Below are 15,808 nucleotides of genomic sequence, written 5' to 3'. Positions count from 1 at the left end.
GACCCACTACCATAAAAAGTAATTTTTATTTTTGGATTGGTATATATATATATATATATATATAACATTAGAGATGTGTCTAATTTTCTATATTTGTTATGTATTTATATTTAAAAGTTTTTCTTTAATTATGACATCATGGATTTTTCCACTTGACCTGGATGGTTGAATTGCTTACTCGCCACCATGATGGAAAAATGGTTTCACTTTTTGGTAAAGGGTTCGACTATGATATGGAAAAGATATGATATCTGAAAAATGTATGACCAATCAATTGGAATCATAAATGTGGTAGCCAATAAGGTCTTATTTATCAAAATTCATGGATGGGCTTTGATTGGTCAAAACTCTTTCAGTACCATGTCTTTTCCTCATCATAGATTTTCTCTTTGGTAAATTTTAAAAAACATGTATTTATATCATTAAAAGTATTGGATTTAGATCTAATTGATAGAATTTATTTGTTTTTTATTTTATGAAAATAATATTCTAAATATAGGATTCAATAAAAGAATGGGAGTTAGTGCCCTAAGACAAGACTTAATGAGTGGGAAGTAAAGGAGGAGAAATGTAGTAATTCAAATTAAATTTTGTGCCCTCACAATTTGAGAGGGACTAAATTCAAAAATAGGTTGTATTCTAGTAAAAAAAAATGATTCAATGAATGTTAATGGGGGTTAATGCTTTAAATATGAGACTTAATGAAAGGAATTTGAACGAGGAGAAAAGTGGATTTCCAAATTACGTTTCCCTCCTTAAAATTAGACAAGGACCAAATTCAAAATTTTGGATAATTTAGTCAAACAAAAGTTCTACACTTTTAATAATGGTATAAAATCATTAAATGAAAAATTTAAAATGACACTTTTGCTATAGCTTGTTTTCCAATTATTGAACAAAAGAAATACTTTTGTATCTTTTTATCAAATAAGTAGTACTAAATGAAGATATAAAATGACAAATTTTCCTTTACTTGTTTTCAAATTCAAACTTTAGAGAGGGAATATTTGTTGTCCAATTAAAACTAAGAAGCCAAGGACACCTATTCGTACTTTTATAGATAGTATAGATATGGAAAAAAGAAGAAGAATATTTCGGGTCCATGTTGACCCGCTTAATAACTAACATGATGTCAATCCAACTTATCACTATCCATGCATTACTCATCGGAGTAGAAACCTAGGATCAAATCCCGCTATCACCAAGGGTTGTGGGGTTAAGGGAAACGGGATGGGCTACCCCCTATTGCTTAGCCCCATGAAGCTAAAAAAAAAAAAATCTACTACGATCAACCCATATACATGCAGATTCACTTTATAAGTAATATTTTTTGACTATTAACTTCATTAGCTTAATTTAATTAGTTATTTATTAGTTAACTTTTGTGTTCCTAACCTTAGGGATGGTCATTTGACTTACCACCATTGGGCCCTACACCGGTTAGGACAAGTTTTTTGACCATTGACTAGAGTCGAGGGTGGGTTTCAGGGAAACCCAAAACTATTTTGATCCGGGGTAACCCTAATCTCCACCCAAACCCGCCCTAACGTACATATACATATACATACACATACATATATAATATTTTTTGAGAATGAATATATCAAAAGATAATTATCATAGTTGATAAGTGATAAATCAAAACATTGGCTCATTGGCATGCCCTTTAAAAATTAAAGCATACAGATATTTGAATTTTATAAGAATTTATCAAAAAATCAAATTGGATAGAGGCAAGCTCAAGTTCAAGTCCAACGTAAAGTGTAATGAAACCATTTTGACCAGCAATAGTCGGGGCAGGTGGGGCATTCGGGGATTTCCAGCTCTAGTGGGATACAGTCTAGGTACAGGGCGGGGTATATGTGTTCAAGGTCGGAGATGGGAATATGTAAAAACTAGTCGTGCCCCACCCCATTGTCATTCCTACCTAACGTGTGCATGGTTTTTTAATTAATTACTTTTATTTAGCTAACTTAATTCATTAATTAAAATAGGAAATTATTAATTGATTTCTGAATAAATTAACTTAGAAAAGTGCTAAATATAATAAAGGGATGGAAATGAATAGAAAATTGTTAAATATTAAAATAAAGAAAAGAAGATAGTGTCATGTTTTAATGAATTTCCTCTTACCAACATTTTCTGAATATGTAGCATTGAACTTTAATGTGTTGGGCTCAAACAAAGTTTTCTTAGCAACCCAAGTAGTCTTCTCCTCTTTTAGTGGTAGAAGGTGGCCAACTAGCTGGTTGGTAAGGTTTCTTGTTGGTTGTAGTGGAAACTTGAATGGGAAAGTGATACCCATCTCCAAGGTGGGTAAATAACTTTCCCATATAAGGGGAAGTTGCCAACACTTGAATGGGACAAAAATGTCCCTTTAAATAATGGATTTCTATGGCTAAAATGGTCATTGCCTTATTTACTTGAGAAATAAAAGAACATAGGTAAATGCACATACCTAGGTAAGTGTGTCCTAGGAAAAACTTACCTAGGTAATTGCATTTGCCTGGGTAAATAACTTACCAAAAAGCGAACGGGGCTTTAGAAATCAGAGATGGGGATGGTGAGTATCGCCCCCACCTTAAATCCACTCAATTTTCATTCCTAATTAGTAGTAATTAATTAACTAATAAAGTTTCTAGGGATAAGTAGACTGCAGTCCACCTCAGAACTCAAATTTCTGGGGTGGATTGAACAATAAAAACCCCAAGTTTCTAAAGAACACTGATTCTAGGATAGTGAGTTAATTCAATATCACAAGCCCAATATTTGTTGTTTTATTGAAACTAGAGTCAATCCTGTTAGAACAAGAAAAATCGTCAATTTATTTTCTTTTTTTAATGAGTTTTTCATTGTTCACTCAATTGGTTTTTTTGGTCGTTTATGGATTTTATGAGATAGAAACAATATTAATCCAGTTTTCTAATGGAAAATATTTGTTTTTCCTCATTTGTTTATGCTCCTTCAAATAAAAATGAGCAAAAAATAGTAAGGGGTTGGATCGAAAATATAGATGATAACACTAGTGGGGTGGGGTGTCTAATAGGTGATTTTGTTGGAAAATGGGGCACTGAAAGCTTAGAGGAGAAGTTCTATGACACATTTGAAGACATTGTCTTTAGAGCGTTATTTGCCCCCACTCAATCCTATTGAGTTTGTTGTTGGGTTATAGGCAAATTCTTTACTATGATACAACAGAGCCTTGGGGGAGAATCTACAACCAGCAAAGTTGAAGACTTGGGTGTACTAAATTCTTGAATCACGCTCCTTAAATAATTTCTAAAGAGTTGTGGAGTAGAGAAAGGTTCTTGTTCAGAAAAGGCTCATTGAATAGTCACAATTTCAAACATTGTAACTGTTAAGAAGGTAGTTAATAGTTAATGACTGTTAACTTTGAATTGTGTCTCTTGGTCATACCTGATCGAATTGTGACCATTGAAAATATCAACGGCCAGCCTCGCACTAAAAGTCAAAGCCGCCCTTCGCAAGCCGTGCATAGTGTGAGTTAAAGCACCTCATTGTGCCGCACACACGCACGCACATGCGTGGCACGCGTTTTGCGGTAGCAAGCCTCCATACTCTCCCCTTTATATCTAAGGAGTGTAAATAAGCTCCTATTTAAAAACACAAAACAATTAAGTCTTGTAATTTTTCAATGTGGAACAAGTTAAAAATTAGTTTTAGTAAAAGAAAAAGCTATTTTTCAAGACATGTGTGTAGGTGTGTTTTCCATATAATTTATCAGTCAAACCTCATTGGATTTAGTCTCTAATGAGATTAAAATCCAATAGATTTTAATGCTTTTAGCTCCAATGCAATTAATTAGAAGCTAGGGAGGATAACATGTTCTTCCATCCCACACCAAGGACTTTAATAACCTCCAAAATGACTGCAATCTAATGGAATTGAATATGGTTGGTAATCAATTCATGTGGAAGAATAGATCAACATGGGAAAAGACTAGACTAGGTCATCATAAATGACACTTGGAGTAGGGAGTTTGTTGATGCAGTCCTTGAGAACCTTCCCTTCCTATCTTCTGATCATTCCCCAATTCTCTTAGACACCAACTGGTGAATTCCTTGGGGTCCTAGACCCTTTAGATTTGAAGCAATTTGGTGTGAGGATCCCAGTTGTGCAGATGTAGTGGCTTAATCTTGGAATCTGAATGTAAATGGATTGAGAGCTTTCCAATTTAAAGAAATTTCTTTATTCAAAATATAAGAAGATGGAATAGAGAAAACTTTGGTAATATATTTTTAAAGAAAAATAATCTCATGATCTAAACCGGTGAAATCCAAAGAAGGATCCTAGAGAACCCAAATGATAGAGCCCAAATTAACCTAGAAAGGCCCCTTCAAAATTATTTGGATAATATTCTTAAGCATAAAGAGTTGTTTTGGGCACAAAAATCTAGGATTGACGGGATCAAATTCAGTGATAAGAACAATACAATTTTCCAAACAGTGGTCTCCATTAGAAGGAATAATAATAGAACTTTTAAAGTTAGGAAAGAGGATGGTGAATGGATTCATGATCATATGGAAATTCCAGAATTTTTTTGTAAGATATTATGAAAAAAATATTCAAATATGAGGATATTTCCGGGGTGGATGATTTCATTAGATATATCGTTCATCCATCTCAGACAATCAAAATAGTGAGATTTGTAAGGAGGTAACAAACAAGGAAATCCAGGAGACCCTCAATTCAATGAAGGATCTCAAGGCCCCAGGCCTTAATGGTTTAAATGTCAAAAGTAAAGAATGTGAATGGTTACAGACCTATAAATCTATGTAATGTTATTTATAAAATCATCTCCGAAGTCTTGGTTAATAAAATAAAGCCTTTTCTAGATGATATTATTTCCCTGTTTCAAAGTGCTTTTGTTCCTAACAGATATATATGAATGATAATATATACTCTAACTGCCCATGAGATGATGCATACATGAAAAACAAAAAAGGAAGCTTTAAAATTATGACATGCAAAATAGACATGGAAAAGCCTATGATAGGCTTGAATGGGACTTCATACAAAAAGTCTTTGAACAAATTTGAGTTCCATAAAAAATGGATTGATTGGGTGATGGCATGCATAAAATCTATTTCTTATAAAATTTTGATCAATTATTCTCCAAGAAGGAAGTTTGAACCATCAAGGGGCATTAGACAGAGTGATCCCTCTCTCTAGGAATTTTATTGAGGAAGTTAAGTTGCCTGGGAGCCCAATTAATTGTAGTGCTTCAAAAGGGGGACCTTATATGTCTAATTTTCACAAAAACTATTGTTCTGGTTTGCTTGAAGGTTAAAGAAATTTTATCAAATTTTGTTAGAGCATCGGGTCAAGGGCCTAATTTTAGCAAATCAGCCTTACTTTTCTCAAAGAATGTCCCATCAAGACTTGAAAAGATTTTATCCAAAATAATGAAAATCCCTTTCGAGAGGAAAACAGAATCCTATCTGGGAGATCCAATTTTGAATGGAAGGGTGTCAAATGAAAGTTTTAGTGAGCTTAGAGAGAAAATTATCAATAGGTTAGGGGTTGGAAAAAGAAAACTCTCTCCTTAGCCGGTAAAGTTACTCTTCTAATTAATTCCACTATTAGTTCAATGCCTCATCCTTTAAAATACCAAACAATGTCATTAGCGACACTAATAAGAGTAAGAAAATGGTCAAAGGGGAATGAAAGAAAGCAAGCCATTCCACTTAATGAGTTGGAATAATGTGTGTTTGCCTGAAAGATGGGGTGGATTCGGGTTAAAAAAACTCTATTGGGTCAATGAGCCATGTCTTGCAAAACTTGGTTGGAAGATTTTGAAAGACAAACAAAACCAATGGGTCAGAGTGGTAATTCAGAAATGCCTTAAAACTAATAATTTATGAAGTGAAACTAATAATTTATGGAGTGTGTAAAGGTATTGGATGGAGCATTGGCAATGGAAGAGATATTAACTTCTGGAAAGATAATTGGACCAATGGTGATCCCATTAAGGATCAATTAAGTAATACCTCAAATGAGAATAGTGATGATTGGGTATGGGACTTCATTAACCATGATAGGAAGGTATTGAGGGAAGACAAGATTTGAAACCTTGTCCCTACCCACATTTGGAATAACATCAAATCCATTTTAATCCTGTTTGAAGGAAGTGAAGATCGGATGGTTTGGAGATATGACCCTAAGGGAAAATTTTCCATTAGGTTTGCCTATAATGAGGCTAGTGTCATGGCAAGGGGTGAGGGTGGCACAATCACGTTCCTCAGTAAGATTTGGGGTCTCAAAATCCCCCCAAAGATCAAAACCTTTCTATACTTAGCTTTGAACAATCGCCTACCCACTAAAGCCTTCCTAAGGCCTATCTATGGATGGTTGTTGTGGTTTGTGTGGAGACACTGAAGACATTGAGCACATTTTTATTAGATGTCCCTTTCCTAAGCAGATTTGGGATCTCATTAATCCAAGTTTGGTGAGCCAAGACGATGGAAGTATTTCTTTTCAAACTTGGTGGAAAATTTTAGATAATTTTGTAAACTAGGGGGGTTAGGATCTATGAAAAATATAGTTTCCTTTTCTCTGGTCTCTATGGAAAAATAGAAATAGTAGTCTTTGAGAATAAAATTCTAGCCCCTTTGGATCTAATCGAAAGAGTTACTAGCTCGTTTAAGGAAGCTAATCTAATTCTTGCTAAAAATTACTCAAACTGTCATAAAAAATTGGAGACTTGTCCTCTGGAAATACCCTAAGTATGGTTCAATTAAAATTAACTTTGATGCTTCTAGAAATAGTGATGGGGGATGTTTTATAGCATGCATCGCTAGAAACCATAGTGGGGAATTAGGGGTGGCAATGAGCTGAATTTTTCATAAGCTGCTCGAGTTCAGCTCGGCTCGGTTTCAACCGATCTCAAGCTCAATTCAGTGGCTCGATTATTAAACGAGTCGAGCTCAAGCCTATTAGAGCTCGGCTCGTGAGGCTCGCGAGCCGGCTCGAATATATATATATATATATATATATATATATATATATATATATAATATAAAATATATAATAAAATTATAAAAAATAATATATAAAAAATGTTATAATTATTATAATTCTTAATTTTTTAAATAAATATATATATATATAAATTTTTATTTTTATAAAATATTTTTTCTCAAAATCAAACTCGAGCTTATAAACTTTTGACTCAAGCCGAGCTCGAGCCTGATACTATTCGGCTTGGCTCGACTCGAATCCATCCCTACTGGGAAAATAATGGAAGCCAAAGCCCACTATATTGGCACCACCACTATTAATGTGTCTGAAGCTTGAGCCACATGGGAAGCTCATAATGTAGCCCAAAATTTTAGGAATTATCCTTTCTACATTAAAGGAGACTCTACTGTCGTGATCTCTTGCTTGAGGAAACTGGCCGAGGTCCCGTAGAGACTAAAGACCATCATCAAAGAGTGTTCGAAGCTTGTGGGGATGCAATCTAGTTCATGGTATTTCTTACATTCATTCTTTCAGGGTGGTGAACCAAGCAGTGGATTGGATGGTACGTCAAGCTCTCATTTACTAAGTCGAGTTATATTAATGGGTAAATTACATAAACCACCCTTGTTGTTTGACTAACCTCTCCCCTACTTTGACCTATTTAAACAACTTAAGTAGGGTATTCATATGTTTATTTTAGTTAATAATAAATTACTAATATATTTATTTAGAATTTTCTCAATTGTTGTTTATTTGTTAGCTTAAATTAAATTAGGATTTTCTCAATCATGTATTCTCTCCCCAAAATGAATGAATGGTGTATGGATTACGGTTGCTTTAATTCCTTCCATCATAGTATTTGATAGTAGAGTTTCTCATGAATCGCACAAGGCCCCACTAGTATATATATTATATTATATTTTGTATTATTTTGTATGTTTTTATGTTGTAGATATTTACATACAGCGTAAATATATACAAAATATAAGGTTTTGCAAATTCAGCCTTAGGCTCAATTTGGAAGGAGTACAAATACAAATATGTATAATACAGACGCATACAAAATAATACAAAATACAAGGTTTTGTACTCTACAAATTTGTATTTGTATTCCTTCCAAACATGACCTTAAGCTTAATTTGGGAAGAGTACAAATACAAATACATGCAGTACACATGCATACAAAATAATACAAAATTCAAGGTTTTGCACTCTAGGTTGTGTTTGGTTGCAATGCAAACACAAATATGTACATTACATATTTACCCATTTTTTGGTTTATGAATGCAAACATGGTTCACATTTTAAATCATTTTTGCATTTATCTTGTTTGATTGAAATCAGTGCAAAATGTGGGTCCATCATTAAATGTTCCAACTATCTTATGCTCCAATACCTTAACGTTGGTTAAAAAGTTAAACACAAAATTGTATCCAAAAAATAGGTACAGTAATAATGCTCTCTTCTCAGAGTACAAAAGTGTCAGAAAATACACTTTTGCTCTGATAATCATTACTTTTTTACGTATTAAATAAATGCTCACAAACGTGAATTGGGGTACATAAATGTACATAAATACCCCGGTTCAGCATTTGTATCGCAAACAAACGGAGCCCTACCTATTTGTATTTGTACTCCTTCCAAACTGAGCCTTAGGCTGCATTTGAAAATGATGCAAATTGAGTGTAAATTCCTGCTTAGGGTAAATTTGCACTCTGGCTCACTTTTGTCTGTGTTTGGCAACATTACATTTTTGTATTGATAAATGACAAACCAATGCATATTTACATTGACAATAAGATGTAAAAGTACATCAATAAAAAAGAAGTAAATTTGCATTCAAGTGGGATTTTGATAAAAAATAAAGCATATGCTTTATTGGAATTCGTGTTTGCATTCATTACAGCTAAATGTCTATTTGGTAACAAGGTAAGTTTGTCGATACAAAATTAACCTAATTTTGCAATTTATATGAACCATTTTACACTTTACATATTTGCATTAAACACATATTTACATGTTTCCAAACACAGTCTTAAATTTTCTTTAATATTCCCATTTTTTTATAGTTCCCATGTACAACTAGGAATGGCAACGGGTTCAGGAATGGCAACGGGTTCAGAGTGGGTTCTGGCCCTTTTTTACGTATCTGATGTTCAACAGGCAAGTGGCGATAGCAATGGTGATCAGCAAATCAACGATGAAGATGAAGGAAGAAGAAGAGTGGGTTCTGGCCCTTCTGGGTTTAGAGTTCTCTCTTCGCTGTCAATCTCTCTGTCGAAGTCTCGAAGACTAGACACTTCGAGTGTTTTTTAAGTTTTAATAAAAAATGAATAATAATATGATATATAATATTATATAAAATATTATAAATAATATATAGTATTATATATATAGATTAACCGGGGCCAGGTCAGGGCGGGGATTGCATTTCCCATCCCCGCTCCCACCCCCAATCGGGGATTCAAGGATAGCCCCATCCCCGATCCTAACCCCGCCAAAATACTCCCAATACCCGATCCCGTCGAGTTGGGGAGCCCGAGTATCCATCGGGGATGGAAAAAATTGCCACCCCTATATACAACCCTCTAGTCAAAAGGGTCTCCCTTGAAATAAGTGATTAGATAGACTCCCATTCAGAAAGAAAAGATGGGATAAATAAATGGCAAATGATATGGTAAGCCACTACATAAAACAAAAGCTTATCTCTTATAGCAACACACACACTAAACTTATCACCCCCCTGAGTTTGGTAAATTACTTACACCTTAGATTTGCCTAATTCAAATCCTGACTCAAATAAAAACCTAATAATTTCCCTATGCTTAGTACATCTTGGTCATTAACTAGGCTCAAGTGAAATTGAAGTGTTTGTTTATCAAACAAAAGGTGAAAATGAACTCCATGAAAATTTACACCATTCCATACTCTCAAGTAGAGCATGGAATGCCCACTGAAAACCAATCCTGAGTAGTAGTGGACCTCTCTTTCTTGAAAAGTTCGGTGCCTCTCTCTATGTCACTTTTTGCTTTCTAATGGGCTACTAAGAGATATTGATACACCAAATTGCATAAAGTTTGTCCTTCATGTCTGCATTGTTTGTTCCTTTTTTCATTCTTTTTGGCCTTTAAAAAAGGCGGTGCAATTTAATATCCTTTATTGTGAATTGAGATAATTGGAACTTGACCCAGTTTGAGAGGAGTATAAATAATACAAATATATACACTACAAAAACTTGTAATATTGTATTTATAAACCTTCTATATTTGTTCTGTATATATTTGTATTTGTACTTTTTTTAAATCAGTTTGGAAAGAATATAAATATGAATGTGTATATTGTAAATGCATGCACAATACAAGGTTTTGCATTCTACATATTTGTATTTGTACTCCTTCCAAACGGAGCCTAGTTCTGTTTCTTTGCGATACAAACCCCAAGGTTTGTGTTTGTGAGCATCTATTTGATATGTAAAAAAGTAATGATTATCAGATCAAAAATGTATTTTATGACACTTTTGTACTCTGAGAATAGAGCATTACTGTACCTATTCTTTGGATATAATTTTGTATTCCTTAATTTAATAATTAACTTTTTGACCAAAGTTAAGGCATTGGAGCATAAGACAGTTGAAGCATTTAATGATGGATCCACACTTTACACCGATTTCATACAAACAAGATGAGTGCAAAAACGATTTAAAATATGAACATTGGTTATATTCATGAACCGAAAAAAGGGTAAATATACAATGTACATATATGTGTTTACATTGCAACCAAAGAAAAAGAAGAATTTGCTCTATAATGGTGTGGCCTTAATTCCAAGGTAATGGGCATTGTAATGCGAACCATGCAAAAAGATGATAATGGGCGGTTCTGGTTGGATCCGATCATAAAGCGCGTAGTCCTCATATCAAGAACCGTTTAGCTGCTGTTGAATGTACATGTCATCCATTTTTGTTTAACAGAGACGAACCAGGTTGCTTATAGCTATATGGTGAAGCTAATCAAGCTGCAGAGTTGCTTGCTCATAAGGCGCAACCAAGTGTTTTAGATTCTTTGTCTATCCGTTTAAGCAACATCCCTAAGTCTCGAGCTTATATTTGTTTCTTTGATAGTTTGGGTGGTGTTACCCCCTCCCCCGACTTGTGTAGCACTTCGTTAAACCTTGTTCATGTTGTCTCATATTAGCTTCTTCAACCAGTAATATATATAAAATAATACAAAGTACAAGGTTTTTTCATTCTATTCGTAGTCCTTCCAAACTGAGCCCAAGTCTTACCTTACTAAGAGTGTAAATTCAAATGTTTCTAAACCTTTCAATAAATTTGTATTTACATTTCTTTTCGAAATGAGTCTAAAAAAAAAGACCCTTGTCTGGATCTAGGCCACCGCTTCCAGTCAACCATGTGGGTCAATCTGCTAGACCGGACTATTAATGGAGCTAGAATATGTAGACATAAGCCCAGGAAAAAAGGGGAGTTGACGAGTCAGTCAGGTAAAAAGTTTTCAAACATAACATGATTCCCATTGGCTCAAATATTAGTACAGACTCAGATTTCTTGGTTGTTTTTTCTATTTTCTATGTTTCATCTACGTACCCTGCAGTCTTTATTGTTTGGCTTTATTTCTGATTAATTGATCTTGTTTGTATTTGATGAATGAATTTTGCCTCTAAATCTCAAAGAAAAAAAAGCGAACCTTATTATTACATACAAAATAATACAAAATACAAGGTTTTACATACGCATCATAATTAATAACTTCCCCCATACCCCTTTTTTTCCAAAGTGCTGTTTGCATGACTCGATTCTGCATTAACGCTGGAACAAATAAGCTAACACACCAATGTGTCAGCCATTGGTTGGTATGGTACCTACATATATTTGAAATAATATTAAATATTGCATTTCATGCCAAAGTGTATGATTGTCAAGCGACCCAAGCTGATGAATTGGGATCTGCTCCTCACAAAGCGCACCTCATTCCGATATCACAGGCACATCCCACCGTGCATTGGAAACATCTCCCATTAATAAGAACACATAAGTACAGAAGATGTTCCTGATACATGGTGGGATGTACCTGTGAGGTCAATGTGAGGAGCAGATCCAGACTACAAACTGATCAAATATATAGGATTTGTATCTGAATTATGTGTACCAATTTTTTTTGGCTGTTTTAAACTGATTAAGACCCAAACTGACTATACATATAATTAGTAGGCTCCCATGTGATGCATGGAAAAAAGATGTTAGAGCTTATTAGGCTTGAAATTTATTACACTATGGGGATACATAACCCAGGGGTAGGAATGGCAATTTTTCCCATCCATCCCCACATCGAGTATTTGGCATCCCGACGAGGTGGCAATGGGGATGGAGACTGCCCTAGCAGGGACAAGGTGGGGATGGGATTAATAGGAATACCCGATTGGGGGCGGGGATGGGGAGTGAAATCCACACCTGCCCCCACCCCAATTAAAAAATTCGGGCATTCAAGTCCTCAATGGGGAACCCATCTCCATCCCGACAGGGATTTGGATTTGAGATGGGGATTAATTTAAAACTTGGGGTTGAGATAGGGAGTATTATCCTCGCCTCGAACTTGCCCATTGCCATTCCTAAGCGGGCGGTCATCCCCAACCCCATAAAGATAGTTCCAATAATTATGGTAATTATAAATGTAGTATCCAATACTTATGGAAACTATTAAAATTTCCTAAGTATTTATTTGAATAATTGGAAGTTTTATAATTTAACTTTCAATAAATTAAATTACCAAAAGCGGTAATTATTGCTCAGAAATTCTAGTAAAGATCAAAATTACTGAAAATAAAAAAAAATAAATTTCTATTTATTGAAATTAATTTTCCACTAAGAAATTATTGAAAATTTTTAATTATTATCTGATAATATCATTAAAAATTAATAAATTGACCAAAATTACTGAAATGTCAATAACTACTTGTTGCTAAAAAATTACTGATAAATATAAATTTATCAGTAATTAATTTTCAAAAAATTAAACTACCAACAGTAATTTTCATCAAGTAATTTTTAGTAATTGAATTTTCCAAATTACCAAAATTGTGAAAAATTATAGTTCAGGTGTTGGTATTTACTAAATAATACTAAAAAATGACAGTAACTATTGAAAATATCAAAAATATTTCCCAAATTAATTTAACCACATTTTTTGTTTTTAGATAATTCAATGGGCATGTGATATAGACTAAGAAGTGTTTTAGGAGGAATTTTAGGTGGCAGAAATAGTTTAGGAGGGATTGGCTAAGTGATTGGGAATATGGGAGAGATAGTTGGAGTGGAACTCTAGTGAAGAAAAGAGGGCTACCACATGGCAAAATGGAAGGGCTGGGTTTTAGGCAAGCTTTCCTTCCATATCACGATTTGTATGGATTGGGGCTATACAAAGAGATTAGAGAGAGGGAGTGACAAACAGAGAGAGAGAGAGAGAGAGAGAGAGAGAGGTGGATTTAGGCCGAATTGAGCTGAATATCTAGATATTCGAGCTCGGCTTACTAATAAAATATGAAGCTCGAGCTTGATTCAAGCTAGAGACATGAGCTCGAGTCAAAAGCTCATAAGCTCGAGCTCGACTATGAACCAATCAAATTGAGTAGGTGATGAGGAGACGTGGAGAAATTAGGCCACCTATTTCAACCTACAACCAATCAAATTGAGGAATAGAATTTATTCACGTAAGTAATATCACACACTACATGAAAATATTCATCCAAGTGTCCTTGTAATGAAAAATAGATGACCCCACTTTATGATTTGCTTCTTCGTATTCTTTTCATTCTTAATGTTTGTTGTCTGGTTATATTAGATAGATTGAAAATTGGAGGTAGGGGTGCTAATTGGACCGGATTTGGTCTAATCTAATCCAGTCTAATGTGAGTCCATTATAAATGGACAACCAATCTAATGAATGTTTTGGATTAACTTGGACTGTCCAAATTGTTCAGATTCATTTTGATTTAGATTGGTTTCAATCCAAATTCAGTCCATTAACACATATATTCTTATCTTATATCAATGGACCAGATATTGGCTTAATCCAATTCAGTCCAATATAAATTTATTACGGACAAACTAGGTTCAATCCAATCTAATAAATAATTTTGACCAGATTGGTCCAATCTAATATGTTTTGTTGGTCCGTTCAATCCGTCCAAATTGATTTTGGACTGAACAGAGTCCAATCCAAAACCGGTCCATTGACACCCTTAATTGGAAGCAGTAATTTTGTATCTTGATTTATGTGTGGCATGAACAAAATACTAACACATTAGGGAGAAAACCCTAAAATGTAGACTATAAGGATTCTCCTTTCTGTTGACCAACCTATTAATCCCCTTCCTTTATTTAAGAAGGGTTTTCTTTGGGTATTGCATAATATACATCATAGGGGAACATAAGGGGGTGAGGTCAATTGACCTTTCTATGGAGAGTCTGCATATCCCAAGTGACCTATATCTCAATTAGTGGGTCATTGGCATCTAACAAGGTTCAAAGCATCTAGACATACAAGACACAAAAGATTGTGAATGTTGTGATTCAAAGGGATGATATTTTAGTTATTTCATGAATTAAGTCAGGAAATCTCCAAGGAAGGGTATTATAACCTACAAAAAATGGTTAATGCCCTAACTTGTAGTATTCATCCTATGGGTTCAAATTATCTTTTACTATATAAAATATCAAGGCCATTTTGGTTCATTTTATTAATACAATGTAATATTTTGCTCGATTTTATTAACATTAATAGATCAAATTTGTACCTAGCTAGGTTTGCAGTTTATCCCATTAGATCTGATTTTGTTTGCATCCCTAACTTAATCTGTAGTATTTTGAAATCGGGCAACAAATGAGAGGGGAGAAAGTTGGAAACTTATATAACAGGCTGAGGACCGGCAAACGGGATTTCCTACCCACTCTCTATCTGCGGTAAATTACAGCCACACATCTCTCTTGTAATTCACGACGGGTAGAGAGTGGATAGGAAAAGTGAGTAAGAAATCTAGGTCTGAGGACTGAGTGGATGAACCAAACTACTTTGAAGGCATGTGCAAAGAAAGCAAAAAAAGCGAAGTGGAGGCTGAGAGAGTGTCAAAGTGTATATACCTATTTATAGAAGAGATGTTGTCCTTGTTGAGGAGTTCTAGTCCTATTAGGAGACAGTATTAAGCCTAGCCCAAGTTTCCTGATGATTGTCCTTATCATGATCTAACTATGTTAAAGACATCTGGGTGAATCTGATCGGTCGGGTCTATTGGCCAAACTGGTTCGAGTCATCAACGAGTTCTTTGAGTGTTTCATCCAAAGACACATGACGACATGCAACTGGACCACATGGATGGGCCTCACCACAATCAAAGATTAACTTAAGGAATCCAAAACTAATTATGATGATTTAGAATATGGCAAAGTATGTATCTCCTATATAGGGGGAACAACCCCTTTGATGGCATCACAATTTTTCTATATGCAATATTCTTATCTATTGTCTTGGAGATTTATAATTATTCTATTTTACTAGATGGAATTTCAATGCAATGAGTTAGGTCTATAAGAACCATGAAGTCTTAGACTCAGCTTTTAATCAAAAAATGAGGTCTATCATCTCATATGGTTGCATTTCCCTATATTGATTCTTATAATGAACTATTGGTAATTGTGCAATTAGTAAGAGAAATATCCATAGGAATACAACTATATCAAACCAGAATATGCTTGTCTTTTGGGGATTTTTAAGCTCTAGCACTAATTTGCCAGAAAAGTCTATGTTGTCAGAATGAC

This window comes from Nelumbo lutea, chromosome 2, assembly GCF_056320005.1.
Source record: "Nelumbo lutea isolate HS-2025 chromosome 2, American lotus-T2T, whole genome shotgun sequence".
Lineage (NCBI taxonomy): Eukaryota > Viridiplantae > Streptophyta > Magnoliopsida > Proteales > Nelumbonaceae > Nelumbo > Nelumbo lutea.
This window is presented reverse-complemented; position numbering follows the sequence as displayed.